We start from the raw sequence: 18,380 nt of genomic DNA on the forward strand, positions 1-18,380 counted from the left end.
TCATTTACAAATCTGTTCAACTTTCTTGCGCCAGTTGATTTGAAAACATTTGTTTTCTACTTGTTTTCCACCAGAGTACCCTTTTTAAGTTCCTCTCAGCACACCAGCTCCCGCGGCTTTCTCAAGAGGCTGCTCCCGCGGCTTTCTCAAAAGGCAATGGTGGCCATTACCACCATTGCCTCTTGAGAAAGCCGCGGGAGCGGCGAAACATGTAGAGGCGGCAATAGTGTTTTGTTTTTAAGCGGTACCAGTGTGTTACCCTCTACACAACTAGCCACTGCAGGGCTATTTTTGGAGAAATAGTGGAGACTATTCTCTTGACCTTAATGTTATAAGTACTAGGTACACCTGGTATCAGTTTTAAAGCGTTATTTTTGGGACATTTTATTAGTACTCAATAAAAGTAACTTTTTAGGGGTAAGCAATTGGGGTTGTTTTTTTTTACCCCAGGCTTAGGCCCTGGGGTTTAGTGCATTATTGGTTATTGACCTCTTACTACCCCAAGGGTAGTTTTGTTTAATTGAACCAATCCAAATCTTCCAAATGTCTGTGCTTCCTGGGAGACCAGATTGAGATGTCTTCGCAGGTCAAAGATTCTCCCTATGCTCATTTGCAAAAACCACACAATTCATGGTGTGATGAATATAACTAATCTCTCCTACCTTCTTATGATCAGCACTGTTGATATTAGTGGAATCGGCAAGAAAATGTGCATGAAGGAGTCAATTAGGCATTCATCAGGACTATGCCGCACCTGTGTTGTAGTAATACCGCAACCACTACACAGGCTCATTAGAAAAAATGCACAGGCATGTAGTAGCTGATCAGATCTGTCAAGGATGACCTGTGCCAACAAATGTGTTTCCCCAGGTACCAAGCTGCATAATACAGATCATTACTTATTTATGTTATATAATGTTTTAAATGGGCAGTATCTTAACTGGTTGGTTGGTTTGTTGGCTATTTTATTGGTTGGTTAGTTGCATGGTGTGTTTGTTAATAGTGTGGCTGGTTGATTGCATGGTGGGCTTGGTGACAAGTGTGGTTAGGGATTGCTCCGATATGCCTGTTCATGTTAGAATACATAGACAGGTGTGTAAATACAGAGGTTCTGAGGATGCAGTCTTACCTGGGCCCTAGTCCCTGAAATCACTTGTGCTTAGGAGGACACGTATACTATAAACGGCATGTGACCTGGTATGCGTTACAAGCTGGTCCTTTAAACCCATCCTTTAAACCCATCCTTTAAACTGTAGACATTTCTAGCCCATGTGTGTTCTTGACTGTTTGAACCATTGGTATTTCAGAACTATTAATCTCCAATGTGTCTGTAGTGTAATGGAAGACAGTATAACAGTAAGAAGCTTGAACATGAGACTAAGGAAAGGTCAAGATTTAAATGGATTTGCTTTGCCCTTGTTGATCTGTAATAAATGTGGTTGAAACATTAGAATAAGGAATTAAAGTATAATGTCAGAGGGATAATCTGCGCAAGAACTGGATTTTATCCACAGACATTAAATCATTAAACCAAGATCCTTGTAAAATGTGGCTTTTTATATAGGGTCAATTATCCAAGTTTATATAATTAATTATAGGACAGAACTATGGGCATGCGAAGCAGCAGTTTTACAGAAATGAACCTGTGATGACCAACTACAGCAATGTTATAACTATACAAGTGTGTAAGGGTGTGTTCACACATGATGGTAAAACTACTAAACCAGGGTACTGTAAGAATAAATAGGTATTTTGGACGGACATCTTTTTCTAAATATCCAAGAGAAGATTCACTTCTTTATTAGTGAATACAACATTGTCCAACTGAGAAGGGGGTGGGGGACAACTACCAACAATATGGTTGAGTTCAATATACCATGAAAAGAGTTGTCCAGTTTTGATATACCCTATTTTGGGATACTGTTGTCCCTGTTTGGGACTTAATAGAAGATGGTCTTTCCAGGATTAAGAGCAGCTACAAAGAGTGTTTCTCGCTCTGCAAGACCTATTCTGCCCAGGTTTACACTGACAACCCAATTATTTGAATGGGCACTGTGTAATAATTAACTTCCCCTGGGGTGGCGCTGCAGGGATATTGAACATTTACTGGCAGGTATTTCCACAGATAACAGCTGATTGATGAAGGTGGATAGTTTGGGCCCTTCTAACAAAAATCGACTGTCCAAAGTGGAACCCTGGAGATATAACAGCAGGCACAACATTCTGGAGAAGCACTATTCATAAGCCCATCAGGAGTCATTGAACTCTAAAAAACTACTCCAAACTACAAAAGTTGGGTGATACATGCTCAAGTGCGTCCATACCATAGAGGCAACCCATGTGGCTGCTATGGGGGTGTTGAAGAAATGGAGACAAAGCCTTTGGTTTCGTACTGGGTTGGACAACCTGTGCAGTACAGAGGGCCCCTTCTCTAGAGGCACTGCATTGTTAGAAAACAAGTGGATGAGGACTTGACCAAAAGATCATGGTAGGGCTAGAAATGTAAAGCTCAAATCCTTTGTGCACACTATAATGGAGCCATTTTCATCGGGGTTATTGAGCCTTCTTCTTCTGTACATGTCAGACAACTTAAAATGGTGTGGATCATATTGTCTTGACCCAAATGAGTCCTAAAGTGAGTAGATCCTATAGTCAAAAATGTAAGATTGAAGATTCAACTCTGGATTCTTTGCAAAGAATTACAGGAGTGAGGTTAGCTGAAAGGAGAATCAGTTTGCTTGGGTTTGGATAGTGACTACAGCTTGTGTCTTCAGTTCAAGGACTGCAAAATGTAATTGACATAACTGATCATACATTTTTTCATTGCTTGCAATAAACACTCCATTTTATATAATGCCTCGACCTCTCCTTCTCTTCTTTTATTGGATTTCGGTGTAGAGAGCACAGTGTTATGTGTAGATGTGATTATGTCATTGTTTACCAGCAGAGACTGCTGTTTATGAGAGAGGTGTCAAGGTGATCTCTTCTACAAGAAACACAAAGGTTGCCTCATAGATGGAACAGATTCTAGAGGATCATCAGTGCCAGCAAAGAAATGTGAAATGATACAACAGAAGGCTTTTTTCCTTATTGAATTCTTCTGTAAGGCTATTGACATTGCCTAAAGAACACTCAATTATCTTGGATATATCTTGACAAATTAGTAATTTTATACACAACATGTTTTGGGGTCATTCAGCACCTAAATGTCTTTAAGTACATATGAAAGCTTTAGACACCGGTATATTACATGTGTGGGGTCCAGCTAATGGGACCCCAAGTAATGCCATGAACAAAGCATGCTGATTTGCTCATTCTGGGCGAAGTAGTTAAAGGGGTACTCCGGTGCTTAGACATCTTATCCCCTATCCAAAGGACCCCGCTGGGGACCCCCGGGATCTCGGCTGCAGCACCCACCTCAACGGCTTCCGGCAACGCTGGAGGCTTCGGATCCTGACCACGCAAGCGAAAGAGCGTGACGTCGCGACTCCGCCCCCGTGTGACGTCACGCCCCACCCCTCAATGTAAGTCTATGGGAGGGGGCGTGATGGCCGTGACGGCACACGGGGGCGGAGCCGTGACGTCACAACGCTCCGGCCCAGTGATCGACAGTAATCAGACCCGGAGCGAACATGCTCCGGGGACTGATTTTAATGGGGTACGGCGTGCAAGATCACGGGGGTCCCCAGTGGCAGGACCCCCGCGATCAGGCATCTTATCCCCTATCCTTTGGATAGAGGATAAGATGTTTAAGCGCCGGAGTACCCCTTTAAGGTGGACCTACTGAGCGACTGATAGCTATCTGTGTATAGGTGCGTATATAGAGAGCTGTCCCATCACTGGGTAGGACCGCCTACTTGACTACTGAGACCAGGATGAGCATAGATTAACATCTGCTACACTGTCACTCCCTGCAGACTGTTTTATTAGTTTTAGACATTGGGATTGATTTACTAAGAGTGGAGTGGAGTTTTTCTTTGTGTCTTTTTTCCCAGACAGGTATTTTTCCACAGAATTTACAAATTTTTCCCTACATTTTGCTTTTCCCTAAGTTTTGCTTTTTTTTTACAATTGTTCTGATCTAGCAGGTTTTTCAGAGCTCAAATCTCCCACATTTTATGTGGAGCCTTAGTAAATTTGTCCGGGGCACACCACTTTTGTCGGGAACATGCCCCCTTTTTGGGTTTTCTGAGGAAAGTGGAGAGTTGGTCGAGTTTATTGTATTCATTGGGCTCAAAATCTGGCGCACGGAACATGCACCAAAATTCAGCCACAGAGCCTGATAAAAAACGATCGGGAACACGTTAGTAAATAACCCCCCTTGTCTTGGTATAAAGGGGACATAACCTACATGCGCCAAATAATGTTTAGAAACTTTGGCACATGATTCTGGTTTGAAGCAAGCCAAGTAATAGTTGGTCTAAACCTAAACTAAGTCTACAGATATGCCAGATTTGTCAATTGGGTAAACTGGATTTCTACAATTGCGGGACATGTTGTAATGGAACTCGGGATAAAGCAGAATATTAGTTTACCCAAGTGCTGAATATCAATCTTTTGCATTGGCTTCTAGCAGTTACGGAGTCAAAAAACCTCAATAAGCTACTAGGCCCCAATGGTAAATCTGTAAATTGCCATGCATTTACATTGTGTTATTTGCAATACTGGTGTATTCTCATGGGGTCTGCAATATGTGCTGCATATTTCCTACAGCCTAATTTCCATATTAATGGTATTGCAGATTTATAGAATAAATTGTCAGGCATCTCCCCTTACAGTTCTGCTGAATACATATGCACATTGTGTGGGTCTTATACAGTGACCTTTCACATTCCAGGTGCTTTATCTATTATATTATGTATGTCACACCTAGTAACAGCGCAGCACAAATAAATTGGTAATCAATAGGTCGCCAATAAGAAAAGTCATGACCTTCTCACACTAATAACTAGAGAAAATTCCATTCAGGCCCCGTGGTCTATGTGTTATTATGAGGAGTGATGTCTGGGTATTAGGAGACAAGTAGTCTTTGCACCAGGAACAGGTGAGGGGTATGGAGTCTGTTTGTGGAAAACTAAAAGAGAGGCCCGCCAAAGAGTAGAGCATGACAGATGCTCTCATTTTACTTCCAGAAATATGTCCTCAAAACAGAGCCAGAAACAGCACCCACAAAATTGTTATAGCCACTGTGTCCCCAAAACAGTGCCAGTCATATGGCCCTCAAAATAGAGTTAGCCTATGTGCCCTAGAAAAGAGGCAGAGCGCAGAGTGCCGGTACCTGTGGCCCGAATACTAAAGTGGGAAGATATGTGGCAAAATTTTATCTTTGGGTATCATGAGTCCAATATGTATAAATATGATTTTGTATGTCACACTGCTATTGCAGCATACATTGAGGTATTACAGATATGTAATGGTTAACATATGCACTTTTGCTGCCACCAAAGGGGGATTACTCTGTACAGGATGAGTGAATCATTGGCCACATGTCTCCCCAGTCAGTTTCTATATAAAAACCTCTAGAAGGGCTGATGGAGGAGTTCCTAACCAGTATTGGGCCCAAACCTGTATAGTCTAACTCTAGCCAGAGAAGTGTGAGGAAGTCTCCCAGTTCTGCTCCTTCTTGATAGACCAGTTTAGTCTGCTAGGTCCTGTTATTAAAGCCTAGCTATAGTCAGTTCAACTAAGACTTGTCTGCACCAGAGAACCAAGTAATGCTCCAGTTGCTGGTATCTTCTAACCTTAAATAGGCCTGGGTCACGAGCATGGTGATGATGGCAATGTGCAGAGTTTTGGAGGTTTTTCCAAAGACCGTCTTGAGTCAGAGCACTTTTCTTCAACTTAACGGGTACATACCCAGACGCCACACCAAGTATACATCATGGTCAAACACTCATTAATATAATCTGTGCAAGACCCTCCATTTCATAAGTTGCACAGGTTTACAGGGTAACTCATCATGTTAGCAAGACCACCCTGCCACACATAACACTATAAAAGACTTTTCCTTCCGCTAGCCTGGCCTTCTATGCCCATCCTCCACGTGAACACCACAGAACAAGTAAATTATGGAGTCCTCGAAAGAGACTTATCCACTGTGCCCTTGGATCAGAGTCAGCCTCGGGACCTAAGTATATAGTCAGCTACTCCATCTAAGAACAGAGTCAGCTGTTGTTCCTCAAAACAGAGTCGGTTACTGTACTTCAGCACCAAGTAAAACAGTGTACTCTAGAAAAGTAAAGACCACTGTACTTACAGGACATAATGCCAGCAGGATAAAAAAAAAAAGAAACCACGGTGCCTTCAGGTGCAACGCTGATTGTAAGCCTTAAGCAGGTATCTTTTCCGTGGTGCGCCAGGAGCAGCTGGCCGTCGGCCCCGTCAGAGACGGTGGGTGCGATCCTATAGCGGATGTGAGAGGTAGGAATCCCGGCAAGGGTCTCCTAAACCTTCCTGTGGGTAGCAATTTTGGTGCTGCAGCGCTACACCGGCGGGGTGAAATTAGTAATCGGAGATGGTGCAGAGGATGGTGATAACTTTTTATAGTATAGTCATAAAAAGAATCAGTGTAGGATGAACAACGCGTTTCGGAGGGGCTCCCTCCTTCGCAGGTCAGCAATGAGTCAGAAACTGTGTCCTGAGAAATGTTTAAACATGGTGCCCCAAAAAAAGTTTCGACCAAGGTGCCTTTAGAAAAGAATCAACCATTGTGCCTCATAATATAGCTGGCCTCTCTGCACCCAGAAAAGTGTCAGCCATGTTAATTCCTGAAGAAGGAGGTTTAAAAGAGGAAAAGGTATATGAATAAGAGGCATCTGGAACTCTATTTGTCCAAAACAGAGCCAGCTATACTAGCCATAAAACATTGGCTACTACTGTGACTTCAGAGCAGCGCCACCCACAGTACCCCCAAAATACCGTATTTGGATCCTAATTGACATTTTTCAGCGGAGGGTACAGATTATAATCTGACATATCATTGGCTGACAACACCAATTTACCTCTGCACTATCTTCAAGAATCTCACAATCTCTAGCTCATATAGAAGCGTGAAATTGCCAATTCTATACGAACTGTAATAGGCGCACACATTTCCCATTCACGCTGTGGATTAGGAGGAAGTGAGAAGCCTGAACCCTGATTGTTCACTGATCCCTTGTTAGCTTAGAGGACCCATCCATCATTAATACTGTGAAAGCTCCTCACAGTCACACAGAATCACTCAGCCCACGCTCCCTGTTGGGTGATTAAAACCTGGTAAAATAAAGCAGCAGAAGAAGAAGCCGTGTCTTGAATTCGGCAGCAGTGGTGGGTGGATAGGCCTCTGTTATGCTGCAGTGATCTCCTGTCACCATTTTCCAGAGTGCACAGGCTAGTTTAGATCCTGTCATGTCATCTATTAAACAGATCCGTGACAAGGGGCATGTGAGAAAATATTCCATGAAATCTAGGCAGCTCAAATCTAGAAATACATTATATAATAAGTAATAGATAATAAGGCACCAATATGTGTAGAAATGGAGTATAGGGTAATACAAGTGCAGAGGGTGGCTGGTGGGCACTGGATGCCATGGGCCAACAGTAATGTCTGTTTTTGTGTTTTTTTATTTTCCTGTTTTGGGGTCTGTTCAGACACTAGTTTTTATGTCTGAGCAGTTTCTGTGCTAATTCTTCCCAGGGTTGGAAGAGTTAATGCTCTCACCCTATTGCAGTTCAGGTGTGGCTTTAAAACTCCAGCTCTGTTGGAACGCTGCGCTGGTGATTCGTTCTTATTCTGACTATTACTGTTTTAGTCTATCTGTTTATATCTGAGTTTTAACCACGGTTATTATGCCTGTTTATGATAGATTTTTGTCTGCTTGGTTTTAAGTACATCTGTCGGTTTTTAGCGTTATGTATGTCCGTTCTGCTTTAACCTTGATATCTTAGTCTGTGTTCACACTGTGAGTCTTGCTTGTACCTGTGCTCTGTATTTAGTATTCCTGTTTAGAGTCCTGACCCATATTCCTCCATGTTATGGAGTTTGGTTTTGTATTACAGCGGTCCCTCAACATACGATGGTAATTGGTTCCAAATTAACCATCGTTGCTTGAATTCATCGTATGTTGAGGGATCCGTGCAATAATAATAGACAAAGTTATACTCACGTTTCCCTGCGGCTCCAGACCGTCACCGCAGCCCTTGATCGTCGCTCTTCATCGGCGCCATCACTTTGCCATGCACGCCACCCCAATTGGATCATTGGACAGCGTGCGCGGCGATGTGATGATGACGAAGGAGAGTGACGGCCATGCAGCAGAGCATGAAGAGGATGGTCCGGAGCGGCAGTGACAGATGAGTGACACTCGCAGGGGCACATTAAACGGCTATTCGGCGGCAGCTGAAGCACTCTGCGCTGCCGGATAGCCGTTTATGCGATGGCCCCGACATACAAAAGCATTGTATGTTAATGCTGCCTTCAACATACGATGGCCTCTGAGAGGCAATCGTATGTTGAACTGATCACATGACGGGGCCATCGTAAGTCGGAGGGTCACTGTATTTCTGTTTGGCATCTGGACCCGTTTTCCTCCATGTTATGGAAATTGATTTTGTAATATTCCTGTTTGTTATAATGATTTGTTCTCAGTCTTGTGTTCCATGCATTATATTTCTGTTTCCTTCTAGGCCAGTATCTTGATCACACGGTGCGGTGTGCCCGCAGGCTAGTAGTCTATTTGGCTTTGGTATTGATGTCCCTCCATGTTTGGAGTGGGGAGTCTAGTTTGTTCTTTGTTCAGTGTCAAGTGTGAACAGTGTTCTATGTTTACTGACCTGTTTAGTGTTTTACGCTTAGTTCATCTGTTCATCCCCTGCATCTCCTGGTTTCTGCTGTATACTTATTCCATATTTAGTCTTGTTCATTTATTCACATCTGTCTTGATTCCAGTTTCTGAACTGTATGTTAGTATGCTATATCCTGCCCTGAATGTATATATATATATATATATATATATATCCTGTCTGGCTTATCTGGTTGTTTGGTTGTTTTCCCGTTACATTTTTGACCTGTCCCCGACTATGTACAGTATTATTTGTGTAGCTTTACGCCCTTTGCACTTTAGCGCAGGAAGGGACCGGCACCGTGGTTGTCGATCCACTGTTTAGGGTGGATGGGCAAGTAGGCAGGGAGAGTGTTTCTAGGGACAGCTTAGGGCCCACTCTCCCTGTCCACGCCTTTAGTCATGACACCAACAAGCCATTCTTAGTCTGTTTTTTTAGATTATGAACTAGGGCAGAGAGGTGAATCTTTACCTCAGGTGAAAGAAAGCCTTGGCAGGACACCTAGAGAGACCAGAGAGCCTCTACAAAGTGTGCTCCTCACTCTGAAGGACCCGGCATGTCTGTGCATTTCACAGAGAGCCCCTTGATTTTAATGGGCACCATATAGTACCCTATAGAGGTATGTCTCAGTCATGCTGATGACATGAGAAAATACTATATGACAAAACTGCGTGTTCTGCTTGCATCACTGGTAAGAAATAAATCATGTAAGCCATAGTAGAGATAATATGGAGTGTAAACATCCTCCTAAAAGTATACAAAGTCTTTCCTGAAGAGCACAGTCACATCCTTTATTAAAGTGCAATGCTAAATATAGAAAACATATGCTGACCTTGTATTTCTTTGGCCAGTACTGGGGACTGGTAGACACTTGAGGACTGGTGGACAATGCTTGGAGTAGAAGTGCTGGTGGGCAGAGAACTCAAGTAATAAAGGAGATGAGCAGGTTGTAGTAATTTGTATTAGGGTACAACAGCTTCAATGTACTTTTTAGAGCTAGCATGCCTCCTTTATAGAGGTAAGAAAATCGATTTGGAACACAGCGTGGTGGAGTGTCGCCCCCATTTCAGCCAAGAGGGTTTTGATGATGCCTAGGGAACTACCTATTTTGAACTACAAGTAAAATGTGTTCCAAATTTCCTAAAAGGATTGTGAAAAAAATAAAAACTTGTAAGATTCTGTCAAGTCACTTGAATGATCCCAACTTTAAATGGGCACTCTCATTAAAACTAATTTTTGCTATTGCACTCCTTATGGTAAATAAAAAATCTTTCTAATGTACTTTGTTTCAAAAAAATAAGTTTTCTATGTTTTATTTGTGTTAAAAAAAAAAGCTGCCACCAGGTGTCTCCCTACTTGTCCAGAGCACATTTTCCCCCATCTCTTGCACAGACTTTGGACTCCTGCTGGCCTGGCAGAAGTCCAAAATCAGGAAATGCAGTCTGGAGTGCTGAGGAGGGATGTACAGCCTTAGCCAATCATAGCTCATCTCACACACTGAACTGCTCTGGGCTGTGTGTAGCAGAGGGAGGGAGGAAGTTCTCCCCTGTATGGCTTCAGATGATGTCACGCCTGCTGGGGAACGCCCCTTCCCAGTCTGGGAATCTGACTGAGATTGAGCAGAAAATACAGAGAAATATCAAGGTAGAAAACTAAAAAATAATAAAAATAGTTTATCATGATGGGGCAGTGAACTGGGAGGATTATAAAATTTAACAGGATCATGACAGGTACTCTTTAATGATCAGAAGGAGGGTCGCATGACCAATGATGACGGCCCCTCAGGCTTCCCCATAGTCTTTTGTAGGCACTGTGTTCTTAAACAGGCTGTTTGGTGCCACTGGCTACTATCCATTTACCCATAGCCATGGTACATATATGTTGCTGGTGTTGGTGTTAAAGAGCTTTAAAGGGGTTGTATAAACTCCTAAGAGAATTCAGAGTACCATACACAACATTTCAAGGCATTTGGACACTTCCGATTCATTTAGTCCAAACAGTATCTGACTGGCCAATTCAATGGAATTGGACCCAAAGCAAATTTTGGAGATTTTCTCATGTTAACTTTTTAATTATCCATCTCAAAGCGATGTTAGATTAGATAGTGTTCAACGCTTAGGTTTTTGCAGTGGCATCATTCGCAGTGGTAGAAAGTGGTACTGCATGGAATAAAAGTACAGCTTCCAATGGTCTGGATAATTATGATAATCCAGCATGTTACATAAATAGTCCCATTTCAGATGAAAAGGAAATGACTTGACATCTTAATGGCATCACCAAAGGCATGGTCCTTAGCATCTCATCTTCTAGGGGTTTAGCACTCCTAGAACGAGTAGTTGACTACACCATGGCATTGACACACATCAGTATTAGCAATGGCACAATGAAACCATGGAAAAGTAGATGCCATGGACCCTGCTGGCAAAGATCTTATGGACCCATGTTGTAACCAAAAGGGGTAAATATATACAGTTATATAACATCAAAAAGCTTGACATGTCTGAGAAGCAAACCCCAGAAATAGAAAGAGATAAGCACTTAATTACATAGTATAATATATTATAGTGTAATTTATTACACAACAATTCTCACAAGAGATGATGAATCTTTTAGTTAGAGTTACATGTATCCCTGTAAACTCTCAGACCATAAATGCATTAAATGACAGCTATGCTATTGGGAACTTCCCACTATATGATGGGGAAAGAATAGTATGAATAGGTTCCCAAGCCTTCATTCTACTGATGCATTTACTGAACAAAGACCTACAGACTATACGGGGCCGGTAAAGGTATAGGTAGAGATAATAAAGAGGAAAGGAATGGGAGGGCAAAGGGAAGAAAGGGGAGGAGCAATGATAACTCACCAGACAGAGACTAGGTAGGTGCGCCTAGCAGAAGATATTTTAACTGGATGGTTATAAGTAGGAAATACAACAGGACCAAATCCATTGAAATCTGTCATGTTTGTCTATCAAAATAGTGGAATAGCATTAGTTGGATGCGTTTTATTTGAAAGAAAAATTGTATGCATCATTTTTTTTAAATGGAAAAACTTATTTGCATCTTTTTAGATGACTTTGAAAATGTGCAACTGATGACCCTATTAAGGGGACCCTTGTGAGATTAAGGATATCCTGACTGGGGTCTTATCTAGTTTGTAAGCATTAAATAAGTGTATGGGGTGGGTTTTGCAGGGAGGGGGTGGTTTTTTTATGTAGGGTTATGTAACCTCTTACATTATTAGGGCATTCATATGCCTCTTGACCTCCAATAAGTCTTGATGCTCAGGCACGTCCACCTGATGCGCAGCATATCCTCAGTAGTAGGGCAATTATGGAAACAGTTGGGACAGTATCCTAGGACATTTCGGGCAATATGAGTGGGTATAAGATAACACCTGCTTAACATTTTTAACTAAGTTGTGGGCATTGAGGATCTCCTTGAGCAGAAAACCCAGTCTAGAATCATTGGTATTCAGTCATGCTACAGTAGAGTCCAGGTCTGATCCCATGTATTGATGTTTTAGAGTTGAGAGTGAAATGGAACAGGCCATGTGTGCCACTGGTGAATGGTTAGAGATGGTAAAATAACACTATAAAATTATACTGCAACAATAACTAGACACAAAATATATATTTTTTTAGTTCTTATTATAGTTAAAAAATTGTTATGTTCTACATGATGTAACATGAGTCAACTAGTATTCGTGAGACAACCCCTTGATATCATAGAAATCTATCTGTCTTTAGTCACTACCAGTTCTACTTAGTGCCGGAAGTGGCCCGAATGAAGCCACCATTAAACTGATTGGACTCTGTTGGCTGTCTGGGCATGCTGGGAGTTGAAGTTTTGCAAAATCTGGAGGGCCACAGTTTGAGATCACTGCTTTAGACTGACAAACCTTTTAATACTAAAGGAGAATAGGAAAAAAAAAATCCATACGTTGAAGATCTTTCACAGAATGTAAATCCAATAATTGGCTTGACCGATAGCATGTGAAGAAACATGAGAGCATGTCTGAAGAGGCAACAGACGATGTAGGAAGATCTGTGAGAAATGGCCTTGGTGCAGTGAAGATATACTAGACATTGAGACGACCCAGCATTCCATGTCAGTCGATCACACTCACATAAACTGCTAAATTTCCATTTACCAACCAAGAACTGGAATATCAGGGGATTTGGTAAAAGCTTTAACCTTGTCCTGCCTGGATTGTGAGGTGTGACCCCCCCCCCCCCCCCCCCAGCTATAAACGACTGTGTTCTACAAGTTGGACATTTTGCTGTGGGAGAAGGGTATTTAATTTCAACCTCACCAGACTCGGCTCCCGTTACTCCTTGCTGGCCGAATGCTCCTGTTATAATGGCTAAATATTGACTCTCTGTTACCGCCTTTCCGACTGATCTACAAGCAGGATTAGCGGGTAATTAACTCTTCCTGAAAGCAGCACATAATCCTCCCCAGGGTGCACCGTGTTGTATAGAACTGCTCCAGCACCTTTAAATGTACTATCGTCTGCCTACCTGTCACAACAATGTGCCCAGTGTGTCCATTACTTGCAGACTAAAGCTTTGGATGAACTCCACACTTTTATTTTAAAGCATGTTTGGGGTATTCGGTTGAGTTGTCATATTGGCATAGAAAAACTGGGCCAAAACTGTCAGAGCTGCTATATACCTGATCATGCTTGTGACATAAAGGAATCATTGTGTCAAAATGGGTCAAAGAAATATCCATACTGTACTTTTTTGTTTTAATGGAAGACACAGGGACAGCAAAAAATGCCATCATCTGAAGTCCCCACTAACAACTCCCAACATCTCAGCTTTCTGGACCCCTGAGGGTTTGTCTTGAGAAGTGAAGGAAAGTGAAGGTAGCTAGGTTTACTGGAGTCATACCTGATTTCTGATGTCTGGAGCGGTGATAGCGTCAGTGGAGTTTACTCATGGAAACAGATCCACATTTATAGGGTATGTTTCATAAAGACCACCTTTTTCCCTATAAGTTACCTCTCCTGAACTCCAACACATAAGAACATTCATCTTGGATAAGTGTTGACCTGTTCTAAATAAAGAGTGAGGTAAGTGGCTGCTCGACTCTTCTCGTAGCGGCTTACTTCCCTGGGGGAGATTTTTGCTTGGTTAATAATGTCCAGTCATGTTTTATGGCTGTTAAAAGAGTCTGTCACCGACTTGCAGGTATCAACCTCAAATGGGTGGCTTCTCTTCTTTCTGGAGATTTTTCCCAGTGGAGCATACTTGTCCTACAAGACACCACAAGTCACTTTTGCACTTTCCTTAAAGAGAAACTTAGCTCCCTTAGTTTCCTGAGAACAAATATTGAAATACAACAAACTTGATCCTTCTATCCCCAAAATCACCTCTCAGGGAAGAAATCGTCTGCCTTATCCATTAAAATCGGGGTTCATGCTCAGGGGTTTCTTGGTTGGTTTCAGGACCATGAAAGAACCTTACAATGTCCCGTGTTGGGATACTATGGTTTGACTATTTACCGTAGTTGGAGATCAACCATTTACATGTTTCAGCTGGGTAACAGGACACAAGAAAATTCATAGTGCATGGGATGGGATCATTTTGTCATTCTCCCCATTTACACAAGGTAATTTTCTTCCAACCATGGATACAATAATAACTCTACCTGTAAAACTAAGGGATTCAAGATTTGATTTGAAAACCATTTGCATAATTTCTACTGATGTTCATGCTTTTATGATTACATATAAATGATATTGATAATTATTAACGTTCAGTCATATTAACCCCTTAAGGACCCAGCCCATTTTCACCTCAAGGACTCGGGCATTTTTTGCACATCTAACCACTGTCACTTTAAGAATGAATAACTCTGGGATCCTTTTCATTCTGATTCCGATTCTGATAGTTTTTTCGGGACATATTCTACTTTATGTTAGTGGTAAATTTTCCTCGATACTTGCATCATCTCTTGATGAAAAATTACAAAATTTGATAACATTTTTTTTTTTACTTTGAAGCTCTCTGCTTGTATATTCACATATACAATATGTCTACTTTATATTTGCATCATAAAGTTGACATGTTTTTACTTTTGGAAGACACCAGAGGGCTTCAAAATTCAGCAACAATTTTCCAATTTTTCAAAAAAAAAAACGAAATCGGAATTTTTCAGGGACCAGTTCAGTTTTGAAGTGAATTTGAGGGGCCTTCATATTAGAAATACCCCATAAATGACCCCATTATAAAAACTGCACCCCTCAAAGTATTCAAAATGACATTCAGTAAGTGTGTTAACCCTTTAGGTGTTTCACAGGAATAGCAGCAAAGTGAAGCAGAAAATGTTAAATCTTTATTTTTTTACACTCGCATGTTCTTGTAGACCAAGTTTATTAATTTTTACAATGGGTATAAGGAGAGATATCACCCTGAAATTTGTAACCCAATTTCTCTCGAGTAAGGAAATATTTCATATGTGTATGTCAAGTGCTCTGTGGGTGCACCAGAGGGCTCAGAAGGAAAGGAGCGACAATGGGATTTTAGAGAGTGAATTTTTATGAAATGGTTTTCGGGGGTATGTCACATTTAGGAAGCCCCTATGGTGCCAGAACAGCAAAAATTATTTTTTTTAAAATGGCATAATATTTTTGAAACTACACCCCTCAAGGAACGTAACAAGGGGTTCATTGAGCCTTAACACCCCACAGGTGTTTGACGACTTTTCATTAAAGTTGGATGTGTAAATTAATAATTTTTTTCACTAAAATGCTGGATTTTCACCCAATTTTTTTTTTACAAGGGGTAATAGAAGAAATGGGGTTACAAATTTTGGGGGACATTTTCTCCTGAGTATGGAAATACCCCATGTGTGGACGTCAAGTGCTCTGCTGGTGCACTACAATGCTCAGAAAAGGAGGAGCGCCATTAAGCTTTTGGAGAGAGAATTTGGTTGGAATCGAAGTCGGGGGCCTTGTGCGTTTACAAAACCCCCCATGTACCAGAACAGTGGACCCCCCCCCCCCCCCCCAGATGTGACCCAATTTGGAAACTACACCTTTCATGTAATTTAATAAGGGGTGCAGTGAGCATTTACACCCCACTGGCATTTGACAGATCTTTGGAACAATAGGCTGTGCAAATGAAAAATTACATTTTTCATTTTCATGGACCACTGTTCCAAAAATGTGTCAGACACCTGTGGTGCGTAAATGCTCACTGTACCCCTTATTACATTCCGTGAGGGGTGTAGTTTCCAAAATGGGGTCACATGTGGGGGGCGTCCATTGTTCTGGCACTAAGGCCCAAAGGCGCTCCTTCTGAGCACTGTAGAGCACTTTACATCCACATATGGGGTATGTTCTTACTCAGAAGAAATGGGGTTACAAATTTTGGGGGGCTTTTTTCCTATTTTCCCTTGTGAAAATGAAAAATTTAGGGTAACACAAGCACTTTAGTAAAAAAAATGTTTTATTTATTTTCCCATCCAACTTTAATGCAAATTCGTCAAACACCTGTGGGGTGTTAAGGCTCACTATACCCCTTGTTACATTTCGTGAGATGTGTAGTTTTCAAAATGGGATCACATGTGGTTATTTATTTTTTTGCATTTATGTCAGAACCATTGTAAAATCAGCCACCCCTGTGCAAATTATCAATTTGTGAAAATAAAAAGTATGGGGTAACACCAGCATGTTAGTGTAAAATTTTAATTTAATTTTAACAGGCTGGAGTAGACCCCAACGTTTCCTTTTCATAAGGGGTAAATGGAGAAAAATCTGCCCAAAATTTGTAGTGCAATTTCTCCTGAGTACGGAAATACCCCATATGTGGCCCTAAACTGTTTCCTTGAAATACGACCGGGCTCAGAATTGAGAGAGCACCATGCGCATTTGAGGACTAAATTAGGGATTGCATAGGGGTGGACATAGGGGTATTCTACGCCAGTGATTCCCAAACAGGGTGCCTCCAGCTGTTGCTAAACTCCCAGCATGCCGGGATAGTCAGTTGTTGTCCGGAAATGCTGGGAGTGGATGTTTTGCAACAGCTGGAGGCTCTGTTTTGGAAACAACGCCGTACGATACATTTTTCATTTTTATTGGGGGGGACAGTGTAAGGGGGTGTATATGTAGTGTTTTACCCTTTATTATGTGTTAGTGTAGTGTTTTTGGGGTACATTCGCAGTGGCGGGGGTTTACAGTGAGTTTCCCGCTAGGAGTTTGCGCTGTGGCGGAAAATTTGACGCAGCTCAAACTTGAAGCAGGAAACTCACTGTAAACCCGCCTGTGTCACATGGGGGGGGGGGTAAATCTCCAGCTGTTGCAAAACTACAACTCCCAACTTGCACTGACAGACCGTGCATGCTGGGAGTTGTACTTTTGCAACAGCTGGAGGCACACTGGTTGGAAAACCTTCAGGTAGGTTCTGTTACCTAACTCAGTATTTTCCAACCAGAGTGCCTCCAGCTGTTGCAAAACTACAACTCCCAGCATGTACTGGATCGCCGAAGGGCATGCTGGGAGATGTAGTTATGCAACAGCTGGAGGTATGCAACTACAATTCCCAGCATGGTGAGGCAGCCGTTTGCTGTTTGTGCATGCTGGAAGTTGTAGCTTTGCAAGATTTAGAGGGCCACGGTTTAGAAACCACCACACAGTGATCTCAAAACTGTGGCCCTCCAGATGTTACAAAACTACAAATCCCAGCATACCCAGACAACAAACTGCTGTGTGGGCATGCTAGGAATTGTAGTTTTGCAAGATCTAGAGGGCCACAGTTTAGAGACGACTCCACAGTGATCTCCAAACGGTAGCCCTCCTGTTGTTGCAAAACTACAAATCCCAGCATGCCCAAACAGCAAACAGCTGTCTGGGCATGCTGGGAGTTCTCGTTTAGCAACATCTAGAGGGCTACAGTTTAGAGTCCAGTGGTCTCCAAACTGTAGCCCTCCAGATGTTGCTAGGCAACAACTCACCGGCTTCCATAGTCAGCAGAATCGCCGCACCAGGGAGAAGATCGCCGCCCGCCAACACCGATCACTGCCGTTAAGGGACCTCCCCCGCCACCGCCGGTCACACAACAGTTCCCCCTATTCTGCCCACCCATGGTAGTCAGGGCACCCCTGCCACCTCACTCCTATCCCTTCAGGGGGATCGGGGGTGTCTTGGACATCCCCGATCCCCCTTATTTTCCGGGTCACCGGAGACCCATATGACCCGGAATCGCCACAGATCCCACAGCCGGCGAGCGGCGGGGACCGGAATTCCCACGGGCATACAGGTACGCCCTGGGTCCTTTAGTACCAGGGCATCAGAGCGTACCTGTAAACCCTGGGTCCTTAAAGGAAAACTGTCACATGTTTTGTCCCGCACTATCCACAAGTACCTGTGGATAGTGCAGGAGACGCTGAACAATTTGAGTCCTACCTTGCCCGGATCCGCTGCACCGTTTGCCCGTTACAGGTCTTTTTCTGTGTATTAAAATTAGCACTTAACTGGCAAAGGCGGGGTTACTGCCTTCAACTGCCACTGTGTTGTAACCGCCGCCCTGCCCGCAGCACCGCCCG

The 18,380-nt window shown here is 42.6% G+C and overlaps 1 protein-coding gene across 4 annotated transcripts in view; it reads right to left on the bottom strand.

Annotated features, from left to right (window-relative positions):
• Positions 1 to 18,380, bottom strand: part of SLC8A2 (solute carrier family 8 member A2) — a 176,904-nt gene that overhangs the window by 97,422 nt on the left and 61,102 nt on the right. For 2 of the 4 annotated variants that reach the window (XM_056541533.1, XM_056541531.1), the window contains exon 1: positions 18,241 to 18,369. The exons of the other annotated variants lie outside the window; for them this stretch is intronic. The gene's annotated coding sequence lies outside the window, so the exon portion shown is untranslated. Of the gene's footprint in view, positions 1 to 18,240; positions 18,370 to 18,380 lie in introns of those variants that run through there. 4 annotated transcript variants of the gene reach the window in all.

Source organism: Hyla sarda, chromosome 9 (assembly GCF_029499605.1).
Source record: "Hyla sarda isolate aHylSar1 chromosome 9, aHylSar1.hap1, whole genome shotgun sequence".
NCBI lineage: Eukaryota > Metazoa > Chordata > Amphibia > Anura > Hylidae > Hyla > Hyla sarda.